The sequence below is a fragment of the Macaca mulatta genome, chromosome 8, assembly GCF_049350105.2.
Source record: "Macaca mulatta isolate MMU2019108-1 chromosome 8, T2T-MMU8v2.0, whole genome shotgun sequence".
NCBI lineage: Eukaryota > Metazoa > Chordata > Mammalia > Primates > Cercopithecidae > Macaca > Macaca mulatta.
The window spans coordinates 108,238,020-108,261,001 of NC_133413.1; the positions used below are offsets into that span (position 1 = coordinate 108,238,020).

General features: G+C 46.2%; 1 protein-coding gene and 1 pseudogene across 4 annotated transcripts in view; both read left to right on the forward strand.

The window, feature by feature from the left end:
• The first annotated feature begins 1,391 nt into the window (after nucleotides 1-1,391).
• On the forward strand, nucleotides 1,392-1,821 carry LOC702762 (small ribosomal subunit protein uS12 pseudogene; annotated as a pseudogene).
• A 3,232-nt stretch (nucleotides 1,822-5,053) lies between these two features.
• Nucleotides 5,054-22,982, forward strand: part of MATN2 (matrilin 2) — a 169,139-nt gene continuing 151,210 nt past the window's right edge. For all 4 annotated transcript variants that reach the window (XM_015145762.3, XM_015145763.3, XM_015145764.3 and 1 more), the window contains exon 1: nucleotides 5,054-5,284. The gene's annotated coding sequence lies outside the window, so the exon portion shown is untranslated. The remainder of the gene's footprint in view (nucleotides 5,285-22,982) is intronic.

Consider the following 22,982-nt stretch of genomic DNA (forward strand, 5'->3'; position numbering starts at 1 on the left):
TAATGAGTCTATGTCTGCATGGTGGCGCATGTCTGTAATCCCAGTTACTCAGAGAGGCTGAGGTGGGAGGATCACTTGAGCCAAGGAGTTTGAGGCTGCAGTGAGCCGTGGTCATGCCACTCTCCCCTGGATGACAGTCTGCAGGTAGACAGGCAGTGTTTCAGCCTTGTCAGTATCCAAGAAAACAAATCATATTTGTACTTACTATTGCGTATGCATTAAGGCTCCCCACTTCACTCTATTCTCTCATTCTTTAACATTATTATTATTTTTTTTTTGGTAGAGATGGGGTCTTGCTGTGTTGCCCAAGCCAGGCTCACACTCCTGGGCTCAAGGGATCCTCTTGTCTCAGCTTCTCAAGTAGCTAGGACTATAGCCATGCACCACCATGACTGCCTATTATCTCTCTTTTTTAAAATCTGAGACAGGGTCTTGCTCTGTTGCTTAGGCTGGAATCTGGAGTACAGTGGTGCAATCACAGCTCACAGCAGCCTTGACCTCCCCAGCTCAAGTGATCCTCCCATCTCAGCCTCCCAAATAGCTGGGACTACAGGCACATGTCACCACATCCAGCTAATTTTTTGTTTTTTTTGTTTTTTGTTTTTTGAGACGGAGTCTCGCTCTGTCACCCAGGCTGGAGTGCAGTGGCGCGATCTCCGCTCACTGCAAGCTCCGCCGCCTCCCGGGTTCACGCCATTCTCCTGCGTCAGCCTCCCTAGAAGCTGGGACTACAGGCACCTGCCACCACGCCCAGCTAATTTTTTTGTATTTTTAGTAGAGACAGGGTTTCACCGTGTTTGTCAGGATGGTCTCGATCTCCTGACCTCGTGATCCGCCCGCCTCGGCCTCCCAAAGTGCTGGGATTACAGGCGTGAGCCACCGCGCCCAGCTCCAGCTAATTTTTAAATTTTTTGCGGAGATGGGGTTTCACTGTGTTGCTCAGGCTGGTCTCGAACTCCTGGGCTCAAGTGATCCTCCTGCCTAGGTCTCCCAAAGGGCTGACATGACAGACATGAGCCACTGTGCCAGGCCTTACCTCATCCTTGATAGGAAGCTGCATCAGTCTGATTCCACAAAACTACAAGGCTCTAAAATCCAGGTTAAAGCCAGTAACCCAGTCCCTTCTACAGCATGGCATAGGGCAAGATCTATTAACAAGCAAAAGGCCCAGTCCTTGTCCTCAGGAGCTCGTGATCCAAGTCAAGATCACATAAAAACATTTGAGTCCCCTTTGAAATGAGTATTGTTTTCCTGAACAAATTTTCAACTTGCTGTAGTTTTTTCCTGATCACTTTCATCCTGTCTTTCCAAGATGGGATATGTTTATTTAGAAATGATTTCACCTGCGACAGCTGCTTCTCTCTTTTGCTCAGGCCTGTAGCACTGGCAGGATGGGCAAGTGTCGTGGACTTCGTACTGCTAGGAGGCTCTGTAGTCACTGATGAGATCAGAAGTGGCATGATACAGTACAAGAAAGCCCATCTGGGCACAGCCCTGAAGGCCAACCCTTTTGGAGGTACTTTTCATGCAAAAGGAATTGTGCTGGAAAAAGTAGGAGTTGAAGCCAAAAAGCCAAATTCTGCCATTAGGAAGTGTGTCAGGGTCCAGTGGATCAAGGATGGCAAGAAAATCACAGCCTTTGTACTCAATGATGATTGCTTGAACTTTACTGAGGAAAACGATAAAGTTGTGGTTGCTGGATTTGGTCAAAAAGGTCATGCTGTTGGTTATATTTCTGGAGTCCGCTTTTGGGTTGTCAAAGTAGCCTATGTCTTTCTTTTGGCCCTATACAAAGGCAAGAAGGAAAGACCAAGATCATAAGTTTTAATGATGAAAACACTGTAGTAATAAATTTTCATATGCCAAAAAAATAAAAAAGAAATTATGCCACCTAGGACAATGGTGCCATCAGTCAGCCTGTCCTCAAAGGAACCCTCTGGACATGGACCCAGCTGTCCATGTAGATGGGGTATCCCAAAGGGAGCACTGCCCTGCCTACAGGGTTCCCCTCCCTGGGCTGGAGTCCAAGCTCATCCACTACCTTGCAACATTCCCTTAACCCTGCAACTCTAGCTCCAACAAATTGGCAGCTGGCCGGATATGAAGATGTTTCCTTTCCTGCCCTTCTGCTTGAGGGAGACAGGGAGGAGCTCCAATAGTTTACATGGGACTCAAACACTGTCTGTCACCTAGGGAAACAGTGCACGTGAGATGACATTGCAATTTTACATGTCTCCTCATGCATTCAGTAGAGCTTTATTTTAGGTTATTGGTCTGTGAGGCAACATGTCTGTTCTTCAGTTTCCTTATACTGTACTCTGGTTCCCTTTGGATTTGACAGTCTCATTTCAATCTGCCCTCTAGGCCAGATAGCTAGGTCTCAAGTAAGAAGGATTCTAAGGCAAAACAAAAAAGTTCTAATGTTTACAAGGGGCAAAGGGATGCTTATGTTTAAAGTCTATATTCGAGGCTGTTCACGAGTGTGAGGCCTGGGTCAAATGACTCCCCCGACCCAAATCCCTACTCCACAATAGACTCTCCGTGGAGACAGAGAACTGAGAGTTGGTCCCAAATATAGTTTAAACAGATACCAATTCCAGTTAACTCGTGAACTCTTAGGAGTTCTCAGATAATACATATCTCATTTTTGTCTGCTTACATGAGTGCCCATGTAAGAACTGAAAATCTGTTTTTTTTTTTTTGGGACAGGGTCTCACTCTGTCACCCAGTCTGGAGTGCAGTGGTGCGAACTCGGCTCATTGCAACTTCTGCCTCCCATGTTTAAGTGATTCTCCAGCCTCAGGCTCCCGAGTAGCTGAGATTACAGGCGTGTGCCACTACACCCAGCTAATTTTTGTATTATTATTAATTTTAATTTTTATTTTTTGAGATAGACTCTAGCTTTGTTGCCCAGGCTGGAGTACAGTGGCACAATCTCGTCTCACTGCAACCTCTGCCTCCCAAGTTCAAGCAATTCTCCTGAGTAGCTGGGATTACAGCCTCTTGAGTAGCTGGGATTACAGGTGCCCACTACCACACTCAGCTATCTTTTGTATTTTTAGTAGAGATGGGTTTTCACCATGTTGACCAGGCTGGTCTAGAACTCCTGACCTCAAGTGATCCATTCGCCTCAGCCTCCCAAAGTGCTGGGATTACAGGCGTGAGCCATCGCCCAGTCCCAGAACTAAAAATCTTAACCCCACACTTCTGAATAAGGTTCTCTGTACCTCTAGGACATGGCAGGACCTCTAGCAGAAAAGGCAATTTTGGCCTTTTCCTAATCTATAGCCTTAATTATCAACTTGCAATTCATCCTGAAGGTAACCCAGAAATCATTTCATTGTTTGTTCTGACTTTATATTTCAGGACATTGAACTTGCTTTTGCTTCATTTTTTTCTGGCAGACCTGAAGATCATCCCACAAGGTAGAACAACTCATTTGACCTATTTGACTTGGCCCCAAGTGCGCTTTGTACATAGATGAACTATTCTGAAGAATTCCAGTAGAACTCCCTGGGGGGAAAACACCCATTTTAATTGGCATACACCAGAGTCACTGGAATCAGCTACTAAATTACAATTTCCTTACAATTTGGAAGGGTTTGGGGATTGTTATTGTTTTCCTGGTAAATTACTGGATCACACTGGTGTCTTGGAATAAGGCAACACATTTTAAATTTAAGTTTCCATAAACTGTAGCTCAATTTCCCCAGTTCCTAGGGGATTTTCACTGGCCCAGACTCAGGAAGAATTTTCTTCTATGGGATCCAAGACTTCAGAGACCAAACATTTCCTGAAGACTTTCCTCTGCTTTCCGACCTCCACCTACCTCCTCCCAAAGACATAACAAAAAAATGATTTCTGATCAGTGCAGGCAGCCAAGAGTGCCCAGTGGGCCTAAGGTATTGGGTAAAGGGACAGGAATCCACAATTCTTTCTTGGTATTAAGGTACCATTGAGTTGCCTGATGGCCCGAGTATGTTAACCCCTTGCTTCATGGCTGGAATTTTAATTACCCCTCCTGGAGCTTTTCCGAAGAATTGATTTTGTACGTGGCATTTATTCACATTTCAGAAACCAACTCTATCATCAAATAGAAGTGACGGTTAATTACAAAACAAAGTTCACCCAAAGCACCAAATTATCAGATTGTGGCACATCCAAAAGTTTTGAAACTAGTTAATGCTGCTGTCTCTGCTGGTAGTTTGTTAAAACCTGAACTGGGTTAGTGGTTTGGGAACAGAATTTTGGTGCTTTATAGGAGATGTCCTGGTCTGTTGTAGAGCCACTCACCCCAGCCTCCAGGAACTGGGGAGCTAGTAGAGTGGGGTGCCTGCCACTTTGACTGTCACTGGCCAATCCTGTCTTCTGCATCCCTCCAAGGCTCCATGGGGACATCTAAGGTGAGGTTCCTCCATTTTGCAAAGTTGAAAATATCTCTGCTCATAATTTCAAAAGTCTTGTCTGAACTAGACTTTCCCTGCTCCCTCGGGGTAGGAATTTTGTCTCCTCTCCATCCTGGCATCTTTACCTCCTCCCCACCCCGGGGCCTGGTCCCCAGCCAGTGGACACTCTGTTAATATGAACTGGCACTGGTGGGGTGCTCTGGGCACTGGCAAGACAGCTCTTGGCGCTTGTCATCAATTAGCCCAATTCTCACCACTTTTTTCTCCATCCCCGTCATCAGTGGGTGCATCCCGCAGATCATGACCCCAAGTTCTAGATATAAGATTCCTGCCATGTCTCCTTTCCCCCGGAAGACCCCTCCCCGAACTCCCACCCGACAGGCCCCTAAAGCTGCCTGTATTCTGAGCCTAGGGCTCCCGACCCCTGGAGTCCGATGCCCGCCTGGGCTCAGGCACGGACAGAGAGGAGCCAGGTGGCAGCAAGCAGGGTGCGCCGCCAGAGTGCCCAGCTCCCGGGGCTGCCCGCAGGGTAGGGCCGCCCTCGCCGCCGCTCCCTCTCCGCGCCTTCCCCATCCCCAAAGAGGACACCCCTCCTTCCGCCCGGCCCGCTCCCCACCCTCGCCGCGGCACCGCCTCCCCAGCCGCCCGCCCTTGCCCAGCGCCTCCCAGGCAGCCAGCGAGCGAGGGGAGCGCTCTGGGATGGGACTTGGAGCAGGCGGCGGCGGCGGCGGAGATAGAGGCAGAGGCTGGGGCTCCGTCCTCGCCTCCCACGAGCGATTCCCGAGGAGAGCAGCGGCCCTCGGCGAGGCTAAGAGGCCGACGAGAAAGACCCGGGTGACTGCGCTGCTGCCTCGCTTCCCAGGCGCCGGCGGCTGCAGGTGAGCGCGGCGCGCTTTCCCCCGGCTCTGCGCGGCCGGGCGGCCCCGAGGTGCAGGCGGACCGACCCACCGACAGACAAACCGAGCTCTGGCTGCCCGACGCGCAGGCGCCCTCCCCAGGCCCGCACTGCGTCCCCCAGCGCCCCGGGGCCCCGGCGCTTTCGACCCCTCCGAGGACAGCGGGAGAGGGAGGGAGGCGCTGCCCGACCCCTCAGCGGGAGAAGTCCCGCCACCCCGGCCGGGAGAGCTGGGCGCGCTCCCTGCGCAGGACAAGCCGCGCCGCAGCCGCCCCGGAGTGCCCCGTGGGGGCGCTGTGGCCCGCAGCGGGGACGCCCAGACCCCGGCCACTGCGACCGGGGGAAAGGGAGACCTGTTGAGTGGGTATGCGGGGTGATTCCTATTCCACTGACAGCCGATGGCTCCCTCTTCTCTCCTTAGAACCTGGTATTTTCATGCCCGTGTCATCTGGATTTTGTTCTTGGGTTCTCTATGGCAGCTAAACCTCCAGCTTCCCCATATTATGGAAGAGGCAGAGAAAGGGGAAGGCATTTTGTGGTAGTTGCTAGAAACCCCAGAACAGTTTGGAGCCGTTTGGGGAGAGGACAGAGAAATGGGGACTGTCCCTGGTAGGGTGTCCAGGACTGGGGACACAGGAAGGTGCTCTCCTCAGGGACACTCGCGCCCACCCTGAACAAACCCAATTGACCAAGTTTCAATTAGTCATAAATCAGGAAGCCATAATGCATCTGCACCAAGCACACTTACAATCGGCCTAAAGGAATGGTCGAGAGCAGAGACTGGGGTCAGCCTGCTTGGGTTTCAACCTCAGCTGTGAAGTTGGGTACCCAACTTGAAGGTAACCAACTACTGTAAGCCTCAGTTTCCTCATCTGTCTAATGAGGATGGTAATACCCACAGAGCTGTGAGGATTAAGTGAGATATGGCGACCGGGCGCGGTGGCTCACGCCTGTCATCCCAGCACTTTGGGAAGCCGGGGCGGGCGGATCACCTGAGGTCGGGAGTTGGAGACCAGCCTGACCAACATAGAGAAACCCCGTCTCTACTAAAAATGCACAATTAGCCAGACGTGGTGGCGCAGCGCCTGCAGTCCCAGCTACTCGGGAGGTTGAGGTGGGAGAATCGCTTGAACCCAGGAGGCGGAGGTTGCGGTGCCATTGCACTCCAGCCTGGGCAACAAGAACTAAACTCCATCTCAAAAAAAAAAAAAAAAAAAAAAAAAAGATATGGCAAGTAAAGTCTTTAGAACATTTCCAGGAGCATCCTAAGATTAGGTGAGCTCAATTGCTTGTCTTTCCAGAAATAGCAAGGAGCTGCTATGAGCAGTTAATGCACCTCTTCCCCAGTTCAGAAAGAGAGGCTCTCCGTGGATACGTGAGGGTAGCAGATAAGCCATGCCTATTCAGCTGGCCATGCAGGAGTCCACACCGGGGCAGTTCTCCCTGCTTGCTTCCAAAGGGACCACCTCATAAAACCATTTCAAAATACCAAGATGGGTTTATGGCCTGGAATGTTTCCTCTCAGTCCCTGAAACTGGGCGCTTAGAATCCTCTGTGGAGAACGAGATGCTTGTGGCTCTTCACCTTGCATTTTCCTATCTGTCCACACTTTTTACTTTTATTTCTGCCAATAGAATTCAATCTCAGGCCCTCAAGTTACCAGGACACTGTCTTCTATAAATCGGGGCTCTGGGGTTCCCTGTTGCCAGAGTGCAGACCCAGGCAACCCAGGGCCACCAAGGCCTGAACTTGCTTGTCGGAGGTGTCAGAGCAGAGTCGGAATCTGAAACACCCTCAAGCAGCTGTCGTGCCCTAAGCTCTTATCAGCGAGTGCCATATGTCTTTGTTTAGCAAAAGGTAAAAGTGTGGCCTGAGATTTAAAGAAAAGGAGAGATGTTTGCTCTTTGAAATAAGAGAGCCATTGGAGGTTCTGGAAAAAAAATTCTACAGTTTATCTAGAAACAGTTCTGACTGGCACCTACGAGAAGGCAAGGCATGAGGTGGGGAGAGGAAAAGGGGGAGTGACAGGCTTAGGCCTCAGGAAAAGCAGGTCGAAGAGGGTGTGATGGGTGTAACACTGGCCTGAGCAAGGTGTTGGGTGTGAGGCTGGACAAGCAGTGGGAGAGGTGAGTGGGGGAGGTTTAAGATCAGTCAAGCTGGCAGAGTGCCTCTAATGCTGTCCCTGGCACTCACTGCCCTCTGGTCTGTAGCACATGCAGGAGCATCCCTTCTAGGGATTCCCTGTCTTCTAGGGAAGCTATGGAGGACTCCCCTGTTTAAAGCATATGGGAAGATAACTCAGGAGGGCCAGGGAAAGAGGGAGGCTGAGAATATACCAAGGGGAGAATGGGGAATGCCATTGCTATTGCTAGTGAATTGTGCCAGGGAGGTCCTTCCAAGGGACCACTTGCCACTTGGAGCTTCAGCCCATGAGGTCATCCTTGAACCTTGCCATGTGGCTCAGCAGACAGCCACCACTGCCTGAAGGGAGCTCAGATGGAATGGCAGGCCTGGGCCGAATTCCAGAGGCCTGGGCTATTGTCAGTAATTGGTGGTAGTGACTACGACAGTGGCTTTGACATGGATGAGATGGGGTTGGGGTACAACCCAAAGGACACTGCTCTTAGCACCCGAAGGACGTGGGTTCCAGTTCCAGTCCCTCATACCTGCAAAGATTTTGGAAAGTTACTTAGACTCTCTGTGCCTGACATCTGTTTCTTCATCTGTAAATGAAGAATAGATTTTTTTGGGAGAATTAAATTAGTTAACATGTGTTCAATGCCTAGCTCAGAATAAATGATCGATATTTGTTAGCTATACTTGCTATTATTGTCTGAGCCTCGGTTATGTCATCTGTCAGATGGACATTATACTACGTCATAGGGTTGTTGTAAGGGTTAAATGAACTAATTAGTGTGAATGTATCCAACAGTGTGCGAAGGGTGTAAAGTACTCAAAGTGAGTCAATTGAAATGGAAAATTTCACAAAATACCTGCATGTAAAACTCAGTGGCTGAGCAGGTGGATCAGCTAACATTTTTGGAAAGTTATTCTAAAAGTACTGTCAGAGAAACCTTTATCTACTTATGGAAAGTGGGGCTCACTGCCCATGGGGATACCCTGTAGTTATTTTATGTTGTTGTATTAGTTGCCTATTGCTGCTATAACAAATTTCACAAACATAGTGGCTTAAAACAACGCAACGTTGTTATCTTGTGGTTTTGAAGTTCAGAACTCTGAAATGGGTTTCATAGAGCTAAAATCAAGGTGTCAGAAGGGCTCTGTGCTTCCTTTTGTAGGCTCTTGGAAACATGTCTTTCATTTTCTGACTTCTAAAAGCTGACTGCATTTCTTGGCTCCTGGTTCCTTCTTCTATCCTCAAAGCCAGCAACAGCATCTTCCAACCCTTCTCTCCATCCTGACTCTCCTGTCTCCCTCTTACAAAACCACACCTAGAAAATCTGAGCTAATCAAGACAGAGTCTCGCCCTGTTGCCCAGGCTAGAGTGCAGTGGTGTGATCTTGGCTCACTGCAGCCTCCGCCTCCCAGGTTCAAGTATTCTCCTGCTTCAGCCTCCCAAATAGATGGGATTACAGCCATGAGCTACCATGCCCGGCTAATTTTTTTTGTATTTTTAGTAGAGACAGGATTTCACCATGTTGGCAAGTCTGGTTTCGAACTCCTAACCTTAGGTGATCTGCCCACTTTGGCCTCCCAAAGTCCTGAGATTACAAGCGTGAGCCACCACACCCGGCCCAAAGTCCCTTTTGCCATGTAAGGCAACAGTCACAGATTCTGGGGATTAGGCCATGGACATCTTTGACATATTATTCTGTCTGCCAGAAATATTAGAATATTAGATTGGGCATGATGGTAAGAAAAACTATTTAGAAAAAAGAAAGAAATATTAGAGTATTAGAGAAAATGATCTAAATCAAAGAGTTTTAGCTTACTGCTGTTTAGGGCTTCTCCCTGTACCCTCCCAGTTAAGTGAGTTTGTTTTCACATCTCTTTTTTTTTTCTTTCTTTCTTTTTTCCCCAAGACAGAGTTTCTCTGTGTTGCTCAGGCTGGAGAGCAGTGGCACAATCTCTGCTCACTGCAATCTCTGCCTCCCAGGCTCAAGCGATCCTCCTGCCTCAGCCTCCCAAGTTGCAACACCACGTCTGGCTAATTTTTGTATGTTTAGCAGAGACAGGGTTTCACCACGTTGGCCAGACTGGTCTCAAACTCCTGACCTCATGATCCACCTGATGCAGCCTCCCAAAGTGCTGAGATTGCAGGTATGAGCCATCACGCCCGGCTGTTTTCACATGTCTTAAAGACCAAAAGCTCAAGACCAGAGGGGTCAAAGCTGTGGATCAAATCTCCATTTGTCAGCCCAGGGCTTCTTGAAACTCAGTTCAGAAGTGGCTCCTTCCTGTCCTTTTTGGGCTTTCTCCCTCCCCTTGAGTAACCCTCAAATTTGTTTCTTTTTTTGATTTTTTTTTTAAACTTTTAAAAATAGACACAGGGTCTCGCCATGTTGTCCAGGCTGGTCTTGAACTCCTGAGCTCAAGTGATCTTCTTGCCTCAGTCTCTCAAAGTGCTGAGATTACAGGCGTGAGCCACCACACCTGGCCAGTAACCCTCAACTTTGGCCCTTAGAACAGTCTCTGTTTCTCCATCAACAGCATTTGCCGACTTTTCTAGCTGCTTCTCCTCCTCCATTTCTAACGAAATAGAAAAAATGCCCCCACGTCCAGAGCAAGATCTCTGTGAAGCAAATCACTCTAGTGACGTTTGACCTCCCTGAAATTCCCAGACGGTGTCTGTACTAGTTTCCTATTGCTGCTGTAACAAGTTAGCACAAACTTAGTGACCTAAAACACAGATTTATTATCTTACAGTTCTGGAGGCCACAATTCTATAATGGTTCTCATGGGGCTAGAAATCCAGGTGTCAGCAGGGAGAATTTGTTCCCCTGCCCTTTCCAACTTCCAGAGGCTGCACACATTGCTTAGTTTGCTTCCATCTTCAGAGCCAGCAATGTCAGGCTGCATCCTTCTCTCACTGCCACCCCTCAGATCTCTCTTCTGCCTTCTTTTTCTTATACTTTTTTTTTTTTTTTTTTTGAGACAAGGTTTTGCTCTGTTGCCCAGGCTGTCATGCAGTGGTGCAGTCGCGGCTCAATGAAACCTCAGTCTCCTGGGTTTCAGTGACCCTCTCACTTAGGCTCCCAAGTAGCTGGGACTACAAGGATGTGCCACCATGTCTGGCTAGATTTTTTTTTTTAATTTTCATTTTTTGTAGAGATAGGGTCTCTCTATCTTGCCCAGGCTGATCTTCAACTCCTGGGCTCAAGCAATCCTCCTGCCTTGATTTCCCAAAGTGCTGGGATTATAGGCATGAGCCATCATGCTCTGACCTCTTCTACTTTTTTTTTGAAACGGAGTCTTGCTCTGTTGCCCAGGCTGGAGTGCAGTGGTACGATCTCGGCTCACTGCAACCTCTGCCTCCTGGGTTCAAGTGATTCTCCTGCCTCAGCCTCCTGAGTAGCTGGGATTACAGGCGCGAGCCACCCTGCCTGGCTAATTTTTGTATTTTTAGAAGAGAATAATATGGGGTTTCACCATGTTAATCAGGCTGGTCTCAAACTTTTGACCTTGTGATCTGCCCACCTTGGCCTCCCAAAGTGCTAGCATTACAGGCTTAAGCCACTGCGCCTGGCCTACAAACTTCTTATAGAAGTATACATACAAAAAAGTACACTAATCAAGGATGCAGCTGGATTAATTTTCATGCCATAAACCCATGTGTAACCAGCATTGTGATCAATAGAACATTGCCAGCACCCAGAATCCCCCCTCAGGCTCTTTCTGTGCACTAACAAACCAAGTATAATCAAAATCCCGATTCCTATGATTGTAGATACATTTTATCCATTTTTGAATGTTATTTTGTTCAATATTATATTTGTAAATTTCTCATGTTATCATACGCCATAATTAATTATTTTTTATTGCTGTGTAATATCCCATTGTATCGCCACACCACAGTTGTTCTGTGCTATTGTACAGGGCTATTGAGATTGTTTCCATTCACACTTCTCCTTTTTTTTTTTTTTTTTTGAGATAAGGTCTCTCTCTGTCACCCAGACTGAAGCACAGTGGCGTGATCATAGTTTGCTGCAGCCTTAACCTCCTGGGGTCCAAGCAATCCTCCCACCTCAGCCTCCTGAGTAGCTGGGACTATAAGTGTGTACCACCATGCTCAGCTAATTAAAAAAAAATTTTTTTTCTGGGTCGGGCGCGGTGGCTGATGCCTGTAATCCCAGCGCTTTGGGAGGCCGAGGCAGGCAGATCATCTGAGGTTGGGAGTTCGAGACCAGCCTGACCAACATGGAGAAACCCCATCTCTACTAAATATACAATATTAGCCGGGTGTGGTGGCGCATGCCTGTAATCCCAGCTACTCTGGAGGCTGAGGCAGGAGAATCGCTTGAACCTGGAAGGTGGAGGTTGCGGTGAGCTGAGATCGCGCCATTGCACTCCAGCCTGAGCAATAAGAGCGAAACTGAGTCTCAAAAAAAATTTTTTTTTTTATAGAGACGAAGTGTCACTTTATTGCCTAGACTGCTCTCAAATTCCTGGGTTCAAGTGATCCTCCCACCTCAGCCTCCCAAAGTGCTGGGATTGTAGGCATGAGCTTCTGCTCCTGGCCTACACTTCATTTTGAAAGGGAGTGATTACCTACCCATATCTCAATTGTCATAAATGCAATTCAACCTGCAGAAATTCAGGAAGGGAAGATTGTATTTAGCACTGGTGCAAATGTGTTCATTAGGAGAGACTTAAAAACGGTCTACTGGTTAGGATTATGTTCAGCTGCAAGTTACAGAAAAAATGAAATGACAGTGGGTTAAAGAAAGAAGTTTATTTCCGTGTTGTGTTCAAGAAGTCTGGAGACAGTGAGTGTCCAAACTGTGTGTGTGGGGTGAGGCCCCATGACCTGTGCCTGGTTGCTTTTAGCATGCATAGCTTCCATTTCCATGCAGTCTCACCCAGGATTTCGGGATGACTGCTGAGTACTAAACCAAAAAATAAAAAAATAAAAAAACAAAAAAAACTTGATGTTAGAGAGGCACATAAGGCATTTGAAAACATTGTTTTATGGAAAAAAAAAGTTTTATGGAACATTTATAAAATGAAAAGAGCAATTTTTCTAAATTAACATGTTATTTTATAACTTAAAATGTTTTAAATGTGTTTTTTGACTAAATTGATACATTATTATAAGTAGATACTTGATATTTCATCTGTATCCTTTAAAATATTCAAGTTGACCAAGAAATTGTATGTGGGGTCTTCCAATCAGGAAAAATAGGAGCCAGGCACAGTGCCTCACACCTGTAATCCCACCACTTGGGAGGCCAAAGCTGGAGGATCATTGAGCCCAGGAGCTCGCCACCAGCTGGACAACATGGCAAAACCCCATCTCTACAAAATATACAAAATTGTGGTGGTACTGGTGTAGTCTCAGTTACTGGGGAGGCTGAGGCAGGAGGATCGCTTAAGCCTGGTAGGTCAAGGCTACAATGAGCCATTATTGTGCAACTGCACTCCAACCTGGGCATGCAAGATTGTCTCAAAAAGAAAAAAAAAAAAAAAAGAAGTCCGGGCATGGTGGCTCATGCCTGTAATCCCAAAACTTTGGGAGAGCAAGGCGGGTGGATCACCTGAGGTCAGGAGTTCAAGACCAACCTGGCCAACATGGTGAAACCCCATCTTTACTAAAAATACAAAAAATTAGCTGGGTGTGGTGGCGGTTGCCTGTAATTCCAGCTACTCAGGAGGTTGAGGCAGGAGAATCACTTGAATCCAGGAGATGGAGGTTGCAGTGGGCCGAGATCACGCCACTGCACTCTAGCCTGGGCAACAAGAGCGAAACTCCATTTCAAAAAAAAAAAAAAGAAGAAGAAGAAGGAAGACATTATCCTCCTGTTACAGTCCCCTACATTCAGGCAAACATAGTATGGAGAGGAAGACATGGGCTTGACTTCGGTACTTTTTGGATGCAGAACCAGGGCCATTTTGCTCAACTAATATTTTGTTAATTAATGAAAGATCAATACATATGTTTGTTCAAATTAATAATTTTTTTAAAAAATTATTCATACAATTTGGTACCTAGCACAAGGAGCAAACAGAGGTGACAAGGTGCGTGCTGCAGCAGACAACAAACCCATTGTCAGGGGTCTATGAAGCAATCAGTTCTCATTAGAAAAATGAGAGAATATTTTACAGCATGAGTGACATGTGAGCTGAGGCTTGAGGACTGAATGCAATTTCAAAGAATGTAGAATGTAGACATTTCAGGGCAAGGGACGGCATGGATGGAGGTGCCCTGCCATGACAAGAGTCTGAGTTCTTCAAGCCCTAATGGGGAGGCTGGGGTGGATGTGGGGGGCCGTTATGGTCTGAGAGGTGGGCAGTGGTCAGTCAAGGAGGGCCTTGAATGTTAACATTGCACAGTGAGGCCACAGGCCGATTCAAAACAACAAGAGAAGGGCCAGTAGGTGAGGGACCCAAGGCACAGAGGGCAGTTCTGAGGCTCCTGGTAGTCTGATTGAGAAAGGGTGAGGGTAGAACGTTCGCTGCAGCAGTGGGAACCATCAGGAGGCCTGGACAGGGGAGCCGTACAGAGGCGGGAACACCAGAATTTATCCATTCACAAATGTGTTGAGGATGCAGAGGACACGTGGAGGCTGGCTCCAAGTTTCTGGTCTGGATGGCTGGGCGGATGTGGTTAGCAAGACCATGAAAGGATTTGAGGAAAAGATGACTTTGTGTCTGGACAGGCTGAATTGGCAAGCAGGCCTGCACCACTGGGTGGAAGTTACAGACAGCATCAGGTCAACATCGTGGAGAACCGAGGTCTGACATTTAGAGCTGCCTGAAGATCGTGGATGGCCTTGAGTCCTAACCAGATGTCTCCCCGTTTGCCAGGGATTCCAGGATTAGGCAGAAGACAGGAAGGTACACCTGAGATTCACGCAGCTCCAGTATTGTATGATTCTCTGTGAATGCACAGAACAGTTGGTGTGCATACCTGGTATGCTGACAGAGAGATCTTGGGCAAAACTATTGAGCCTGATGTCTAAGAATTTGTCATTAGAAAAATCTTTCTTTCTTTTTTTTTTTTTGAGACCGAGTCTCACATTGTCACCCAGGCTGGAGCGCAGTGGTGCCATCTCAGCTCACTGCAACCTCCACCTCCTGCATTCAAATGATTCTCCTGCCTCAGACTCCCAAGTAGCTGGAATTACAGGTGTGCACCATCATGCCCGGGTAATTTTTATATTTTTAGTAGAGATGGTGGAACAGGAATTAAAAGAAATTAAAGAATGTGTAAGCAGAAACTCAGTTGTATATAAGAAAACGCAATTCCCCCTGAGAAAGAGAAAGAGCCGGAGTCCTTTAAAAATTAACTGCCTGTTTTTCTGTGGCGAGTGAGCCTTATCTCTCCTCCTTTCCCAGGCGTTGTGAAGACCCTGTTTCTCTAGCTGTGCAACTGCAAGGTCACTAGACAGATAAATCGTAAAACGTGTTTTTCCTTGGAAAGTAAGAAATGATGTAATGCATGTGTCTCAATTAATTGAACAATTGTCTTTGTTTCTTGCTTCTGTAATATGCTTCCCCCTGAACAGATCTCCCCCCACCCCACGAAATGCTTAAAAAGTAACTTAACTCTTTGTTCAGGGCTCAGTCCTTTGGATGTTAATCTGACTGGGCCAGTGCACTTAAATAATAAATATCCTCCTCAACCCCATCGGTCTCTCTGATTCCTTAAAAAATCCCGCTACAATGGGATTTCACCACGTTGTCCAGGCTGGTCTCGAACTCCTGGCCTCAAGTGATCCATCCTCCTTGGCCTCCCAAAGTGCTGGGATTATAGGCGTGAACCACCACACCTGGCCTGAAAATCTTATTCTTAACAAGTAGACTGACTGCCTGAGAGGGGCCAGGGTACAGTCTTGTCTCTGCCAGGTAACGAGCTCTGAGGCCTTGGAGTGGTCTTTCCACCTGTAATCTTAGTGTTCCATCCGTCAAGTTTGGAACTCATCCACCTCACAGAATGACTGTGGAGATCAAATGAGAGGATACTGTGCAAAATGCCCAGTTCACTGGCCAGCCCATCCAGACACTTAATAAATATTAGTGTCCTGTCCCCTTTCTCTTTTTGTCTGGAGGTGGGGTTGCCACTGGAGAGGGGATCTTGCCACCTTCTTCAGGATAGCAGGATCTTGCCAATGGTCTGGCTTAGATGAAGAAACTTGGCTCCCAGGCCATGCCTCTTATTTTATGGATGACTAGTTAAAGCCCAGAGAGCTGTTACCTAGGTGAGGTCACGCAGGTGTGTAGAACCAGGCCTCTCGTCTCAAGGACCGCAGCATACAGTTCCGGCTCTGGAGGGAATTCTACTCGCCTGTCGATTTACTTGCAACAGTGATGCTTAGAAGAACCCGTAGCTAAGACAGAATAATCTCCTTCCCTCTCTCTTCCCCCACCCCCTTGGTAAAATTAAATGAAAAGACTCATTGTCCCATGGAGAAGAGAAAAATTGCTAAAACAAAAGTCAAAGCCGTTGTATTATTTTAAAATATTCTTTCCATGTTCCCAAATGCTTCGTGGAATCTGTTCAGATTGAATTAACCTCTATTTCTCAGCACAGCAATTCTTCTCAGATGCCCATATATGAAAGGAACTGTTCTCAAACACCATTCCATTTTCCAGTTAGAAATGGGTCCTGATATTCAAATGCTGACAGCTGTAAATGCCAAACTGAGAAACAATCATTGAGATGGATACATGCACTGACTTATTTTTTATTTTTTTTGTTTCACTGCCATTGCAGTTTTTAGGAAAAAATCTATCTTGTCTGGTATTGATATTGCCACACTGATTTTATTTTGGCATCTATATAGTATCCTTTTCCCATTCCTTTATTATTTATCTTTTTTTTTTTTTTTTTTTTTTTTTTTTTGAGACAGAGTCTCACTCTGTTGTCCAGGCTGGAGTGCAATGGTGTGATCTTGGGCTCACTGCAAGCTCCGTTTCCCAGGTTCAAGCAATTCTCCTGCCTCAGCCTCCTGAGTAGCTGGGATTACAGGCATGTGCCACCATGCCTGGCTAATGTTTTTGTATTTTTAGTAGAGACCGGGTTTCACAATGTTGGCCAGGCTGGTCTCAAACTTCTGACTTCAGGTGATCTGCCCGCCTCGGCTTCCCGAAGTGCTGGGATTACAGGTGTGAGCCGCCATGCCTGACCCTTATTATTTATCTTTTTTACAAGCCCACAGCTAACATCATAATTCCTTTTTTAAATTTCTTATGTTTAATTTACTTTATTTAAAAATATTTTATATTAAAAATATTTCTACTTAAAGTAACTTTAGAAAATTTCATGTTAGTTTTCAAGTCACTGTAAGATTTTCTTTCTATTTTTCTTTTTTTTTGAGGCAGGGTCTTGCTCTGTCACCCAGGCTGGAGTGCAGTGGTGGTGATCATGGCTCACTGCAGCTTCGACCTCCTGGGCTCAAGTGATTCTCCCACCTCAGCCCCGCCCCCCAGTAGCTGTTCTAAGTTTTCTTCCTTTGTGCCACCATGCCTGGCTAATTTTTGTATGTTTTGTAGCAATGGGATTTTGCCATGTTGCCCAGGCTGGTCTCTAACTCCTGGGCTCAAGCGATCTGCTCACCTTGACTTACCAAAGTTCTGGGATTCCAAGTATGCACCACGGTGCTGAACCGAGGTTCCAGTTTCTTCACATCCTCACCAACACTTGGTTATGTCAGTCTTTTAAAAATTGTTTTTTAATTTTTTCATATTCTCAGGTCATATTATACTCTTTTCAATTCCAGCTTATATTATGCTCTTTTCAATTTTATCTATTCTAGTAGATTTGTTGTGGCATCTTATTGTGCTTTTAATTTGTATTTTTCTAATGACTAACGCTGTTGAACATGTTTTCATATATTTATTTTTCATCCATGTATCTTTTTTTTTTTTTTTTTTTTTTTTTTTTGAGACGGAGTCTCGCTCTGTCGCCCGGGCTGGAGTGCAGTGGCCGGATCTCAGCTCACTGCAAGCTCCGCCTCCCGGGTTTACGCCATTCTCCTGCCTCAGCCTCCCGAATAGCTGGGACTACAGGCGCCCGCCACCTCGCCTGGCTAGTTTTTTGTATTTTTTTTAGTAGAGACGGGGTTTCACCGTGTTAGCCAGGATGGTCTCGATCCCCTGACCTCGTGATCCGCCCGCCTCGGCCTCCCAGAGTGCTGGGATTACAGGCTTGAGCCACCGCGCCCGGCCCATCCATGTATCTTCTTTGGTGATGTGACTATTCAAATCTTTTGCACATTCTGAAGTGGGTTGTTTATCCTCTTCTAATTGAGTGATAAGAGTTTATATAGTCCCAGCCAGGCACTGTGGCTCACGCCTGTAATCCTAGCACTCTGGGAGGCCATGGCGGGCAGATCACCCGACATCAGGAGTTCGAGACTGGCCTGGCCAATATAGTGAAACCCCATCTCTACTAAAAATACAAAAATTAGCCAGGTGTGGTGGGACATACCTGTAGTCCCAGCTAATTGGGAGGCTGAGGCAGGAGAATCACCTGAACCCAGGAGGCAGAGGTTGCAGTGAGCCAAGATCGTGCCATTGCACTCCAGCCTGGGTGACAGAGTGACTCTGTCTCAGAAAAAAAAAAAGAATTTATATAGTCTGGATAGAAATAATCGATCAGAAACATATTTTACAAACATTTTCTACTAGTCTGTGACTTGTCATGCCATTGCATTTTGTTTGTTTGTTTTGAGACAGAGTCTCATTCTGTTGCCCAGGCTGGAATACAGTGGTGTAATTATGGCTCACTGTAGCCTCGACCTCTCGGGCTCAAGCAATCCTCCAGTCTCAGCCTCCCAAGTAGCTGGGACTGCAGGTGCGTGCCACCCTCCCCAGCTAATTTTTTTTTTTTTTTTTTGAGACGGGGTCTCACTCTGTCCCCAGGCTGGAGTGCAGTGACACAATCGCGGCTCACTGCAAGCTCCGCCTCCCGAGTTCACGCCATTCTCCTGCCTCAGGCTCCCGAGTAGCTGGGACTACAGGCGCCCGCCACCACTCCTGGCTAATTTTTTTGTATTTTTAGTAGAGACGAGGTTTCACCGTGTTAGCCAGGATGGTCTCCATCTCCTGACCTCGCACCTCGGCCTCCCAAAGTGCTGGGATTGAGCCAGCATGAGACACCACACCCAGCCTAATTTTTGTATTTTTTGTAGAGACAAGGTTTTGCCATGTTGCCTTGCCTTAGCCTCCCAAAGTGCTGGGATTACAGGAGTGAGCCACTGCACCCGGCCTTTTGCCATTGCATTTTGATAAAAAGAAAGTTTTAAATATTTTTAGATACTAATGTGTATTTAACAGTTATGGATTTGTATGTCATTATTAGGATAATATACATAAGTAAGCATAAAATCTGTCTAATATACATTAAGTGGCTTAATATGACAAAATTAAAAGTGTATGCTTTCTTTTTCTTTTCTTTTTTTTCTTTTTTTTTTTTTTTGAGATGGAGTTTTGCTTTTGCTCTTATTGCCCAGGCTGGAGTGCAATGGCATGATCTTGGCTCATTGCAGCCTTCACCTTCCAGGTTTAATTGATTCTCCTACCTCAGCCTCCCATGTAGCTGGGATTACAGGCATGCACCACCATGCCCAGCTAATTTTGTATTTTTAGTAGAGATGGGGTTTCTCCATGTTGATCAGGCTGGTCTCGAACTTCTGACCTCAGGTGATCCACCCACCTTAGCCTCCAAAGTGCTGGGATTACAGGTGTGAGCCACCACACCCGGTCAACAGTGTATACTATTGATTGGTTTGATTACAGAATAATACCAATAATAATAATAACAGCAACAACAGGCCAAGTGTGGTGGCTCATGCCTGTAATCCTAGCACTTTGGGAGGCTGAGGTGAGTGAGGAGTTCAAGACCAGCCTGGGCAACATGATGAAACCCCACATCTACTAAAATACAAAGAATTAGCTGGGCATGGTGTGGCGCACCTGTAGTCCCAGCTACTGGGGAGGCTGAGGCATGAGAATTTCTTGAACCCGGGAGGCGGAGGTTGCCGTGAGCCAAGATCACACCACTGCACTTCAGCCTGGGCGACAGCGAGACTCTGTCTCCAAATAGTAACAACAACAACAACAACAAATAGCTAACACTTATTCAGCACTTCCTATGTGCCAGACAGTGTTTGAAGTGCTTTAAATGTATCTACATATGAACTGATTTATTCTATACAACAATTAGGTCTACTGTTATCTCCATTTTAAAGATGAGGAAACTGAGGTCAAGAGAGGGTAAGTAACCTGCTCAGGGTTAGACAGCTAGCATTATTTTGCTTTGTTTATTTTTAACTGCTCACTCTTCACCTATCTTCAGTGCCTTTTTGTTAGCAGTGGTGACTTGGAAATACAAACATTTCTTGAAATCCACATTAAACCCAAACCACATGCAATGATGTTTGTTTTTTGGAAATGATCACACACCACATCATATTCCAAGTGTTTGATTTGAGTGCAAATGCCTCAGAGTGGAAGTGGGCCTTGAGAGCATGTTGTATACATTTTGAAACAAATAAGCCTGGACTTTTTATCTGTTCAGTTTGGAGAAAGGGGAATAGTAATAAAATAATAAATCACATATAAATGATGAAACACACTGAATAGTGTTTTATAAAATAAGGTGAGGGCATGATGGCACACCTGTAGTCCCAGCTACTCGGGAGGCTTGGGTGGGAGGATCACTGGAGTTCAGGAGTTCAAAGAGGCAGTGAGTTACTGTGCCACTGCACTCCAGCCTAGATGACAAAGTGAGACCCTGTCCTCCCACGCCTAACAAAAGCCCTGAGATGATAAATAGCAAGGCAGCTTGAAAGTAAACAGTAAGTTTAGGGTTTGAGAAAGAGGCAAGATGTTCTGTTTTCTTCCTTTGTTTAGAAGGAATCTCAGAGTTAAAGCTATGAGAAGGGACCAATCTAATTAGTAAAGAGTTTAAATAGGCTGGGTGTGTTGGCTCACACCTGTAGTCCCAGCTACTTGGGAGGCTGAAGTGGGGGGATCGCTCAAGCCTGGGAAGTTGAGGCTGCCATGAGCCATGATCACACCACTGCATTCTAGCCTGGGTGAGAGAGTGAGACCCTGTCTCAAAAAAATAGTTTAAATGGTTTAAAAAGGGCTGGGCGTGGTGGCTCACGCCTACAATCCCAGAGCTTTGGGAGGCCGAGGTGGGCGGATCACAAGGTCAGGAGATCGAGACCATCCTGGCTAACATGGTGATACCCCGTCTCTACTAAAAATAAAAAAATGAGCCGGGCGTGGTGGTGGGCGCCTGTAGTCCCAGCTACTCGGGAGGCTGAGGCAGGAGAATGGCGTGAACCCGGGAGGCGAAGCTTGCAGTGAGCCACGATCGCGCCACTACACTCCAGCCTGGGCAACAGTGTGAGACCCCGTCTCAAAAAAAAGAAAAAAAAAAAAGATTTAAAAAGGGGAGTGTGGAGAGTAGTTATTTGTAGTGAGCTAGTGCTGGGGTCCCCAACCCCCGCCAGAATCGGTCCGTGGTCTCTTAGGAACCAGGCCGCACAGCAGGAGGTGCGCAGTGGGCGAGCTCAGCTTCACCTGTATTTACAGCCGTTCCCCATCGCCTGCGTTACCGCCTGAGCTCTGCCTCCTGTCAGATCACCAGCACCATTAAATCCATTAGATTCTTTTCTTAAAAAATTGCTGCTGCACAAATTAAGGCATTAGATTCTCATAGGAACATCAACCCTATTGTGAACTGCACACTCCTTATGAGAATCTAATGCCCGATAATCTGTCACTGTCTCCTGTCACCCCCAGATGAGATCATCTAGTTTTAGGAAAACAAGCTCAGGGCTCCCACTGATTCCTACATTATGTTGAGCTGTATAATTATTTCATTACATATTGCAATGTAATAATAATAGAAATAAAGTGCACAATAAATGTAATGCACTTGAATCATCCCAAAATCATCCCCCCGACTGGGTCTGTGGAAAAATTGTCTTCCATGAAATCAGTCCCTCGTGCCAAAAAGGTTGGGGACCACTGAGCTAGTGGGTTCTGGAACTTCACCTCTTATGAGCAATGTTACTTTGGGCAAGTTACTTAACTTCTCTGAGTTACTCTATGAATTAAATCACTTAATACGTTGAAGGCACTTGGCCCAGTGGCTGGCACATAGGAGATGCTAAATAAACATTCACTATTTTAAATATAATCTTAAGGCATAGTAAAATTATATTAAAAATAGTGAGCAAGTTCAACACAGCAAGTGTGAAAAACTGGACTCTGAAGGTTGACAGGCCCAGGTCCATTCCCAGGTCAATTCCTGGAAGCAATTTGCTGAACAAACAGTTCGCTGAAATAGCGAGGTTTTTTTTTTTTTTTTTAAGTTTTGAAACATGGTCCCTGCCTCACCCCTGCCCTGTCCCTGCCTCTGACAAGGAAACAACTATGGCTTTTTGTGACTTGATTTCTGGGGGTTTTCCTTTCAGTTTTCTACTAATCAATGCATTGGAAAATTGACCTGTTAGTCCTGGGTTTGAATTTGTTTTACTCTTTTTTTTCTTTTTTTTTTTTTGAGACAGAGTCTTGCTCTGTCACCCAGGCTGGAGTATAGTGGTGCAATCTCTGCTCACTGTAGTCTCTGCCTCCTGGGTTCAAGCGATTCTTGTGCCTCAGCCTCCTAAGTAGCTGGGACTGCAGGCGCGAGCCACCATACCTGGCTAATTTTTGTATTTTTAGTAGAGACTGGGTTTTGCCATGTTGGCCAGGCTGGTCTCAAACTCTTGGCCTCAAGTGATCTGCCCACCTCAGCCTCCCAAAGTGCTGGGATTACAGGTGTGAGTCACTACATCTGGACTTTTTTTACTTTTTAAATGAGTTTAAAAAAATATTGTTTTGTAGAAATGGGGCCTTGCTATGTGGACCAGGCTGGTTTCAAACTTCTGGCATCAAGCAATCCTTCTTTCTAGGCCTCCCAAAGCACTAGGATTACAGACATGAGCCATGGCACCCAGCCTTGACCCTGGGTTTGAATTCTGGCTCTGACACTTGCTAACTGTGTGTGACCTTGGGCAGGCCACTGACCCTTCCTGAGCCTTATGGGAATGTGGGAATAATATTAGGTAATTGAGCAAGTTAATATAGGTAAAGAATTTATAATAGGGATTGGCACATGGCCTCAGTCTAATACCAGAGTCAAAGCCCATAACCATTGTGCCAACACTCTCGTAATAAATGTATGTGGGAGACAGGGAGGCAGGGAGGCTGGCTATGTGATGCTACTTTCTGTCAACTACACATTAATTTTATATGTATAATTTATATAAACCAATTGGTGTCATCTACTATTATTAGACTGAACGAATATTGTTACTTGGAACTCTCAGATATATAATAGTTTTTTTTTGTTCAAATCCAAAATGTAAAATGTGACTATGAGTAATTGATAATGAACTTAGCTGATAAGAAACTTCAGGATAGATTTTTCTCAAGTTTTCCATTCAGTCTTACAGTGATTACAGTGATGAAAAATTCCAACTATGCATGCCCTGCTCAGA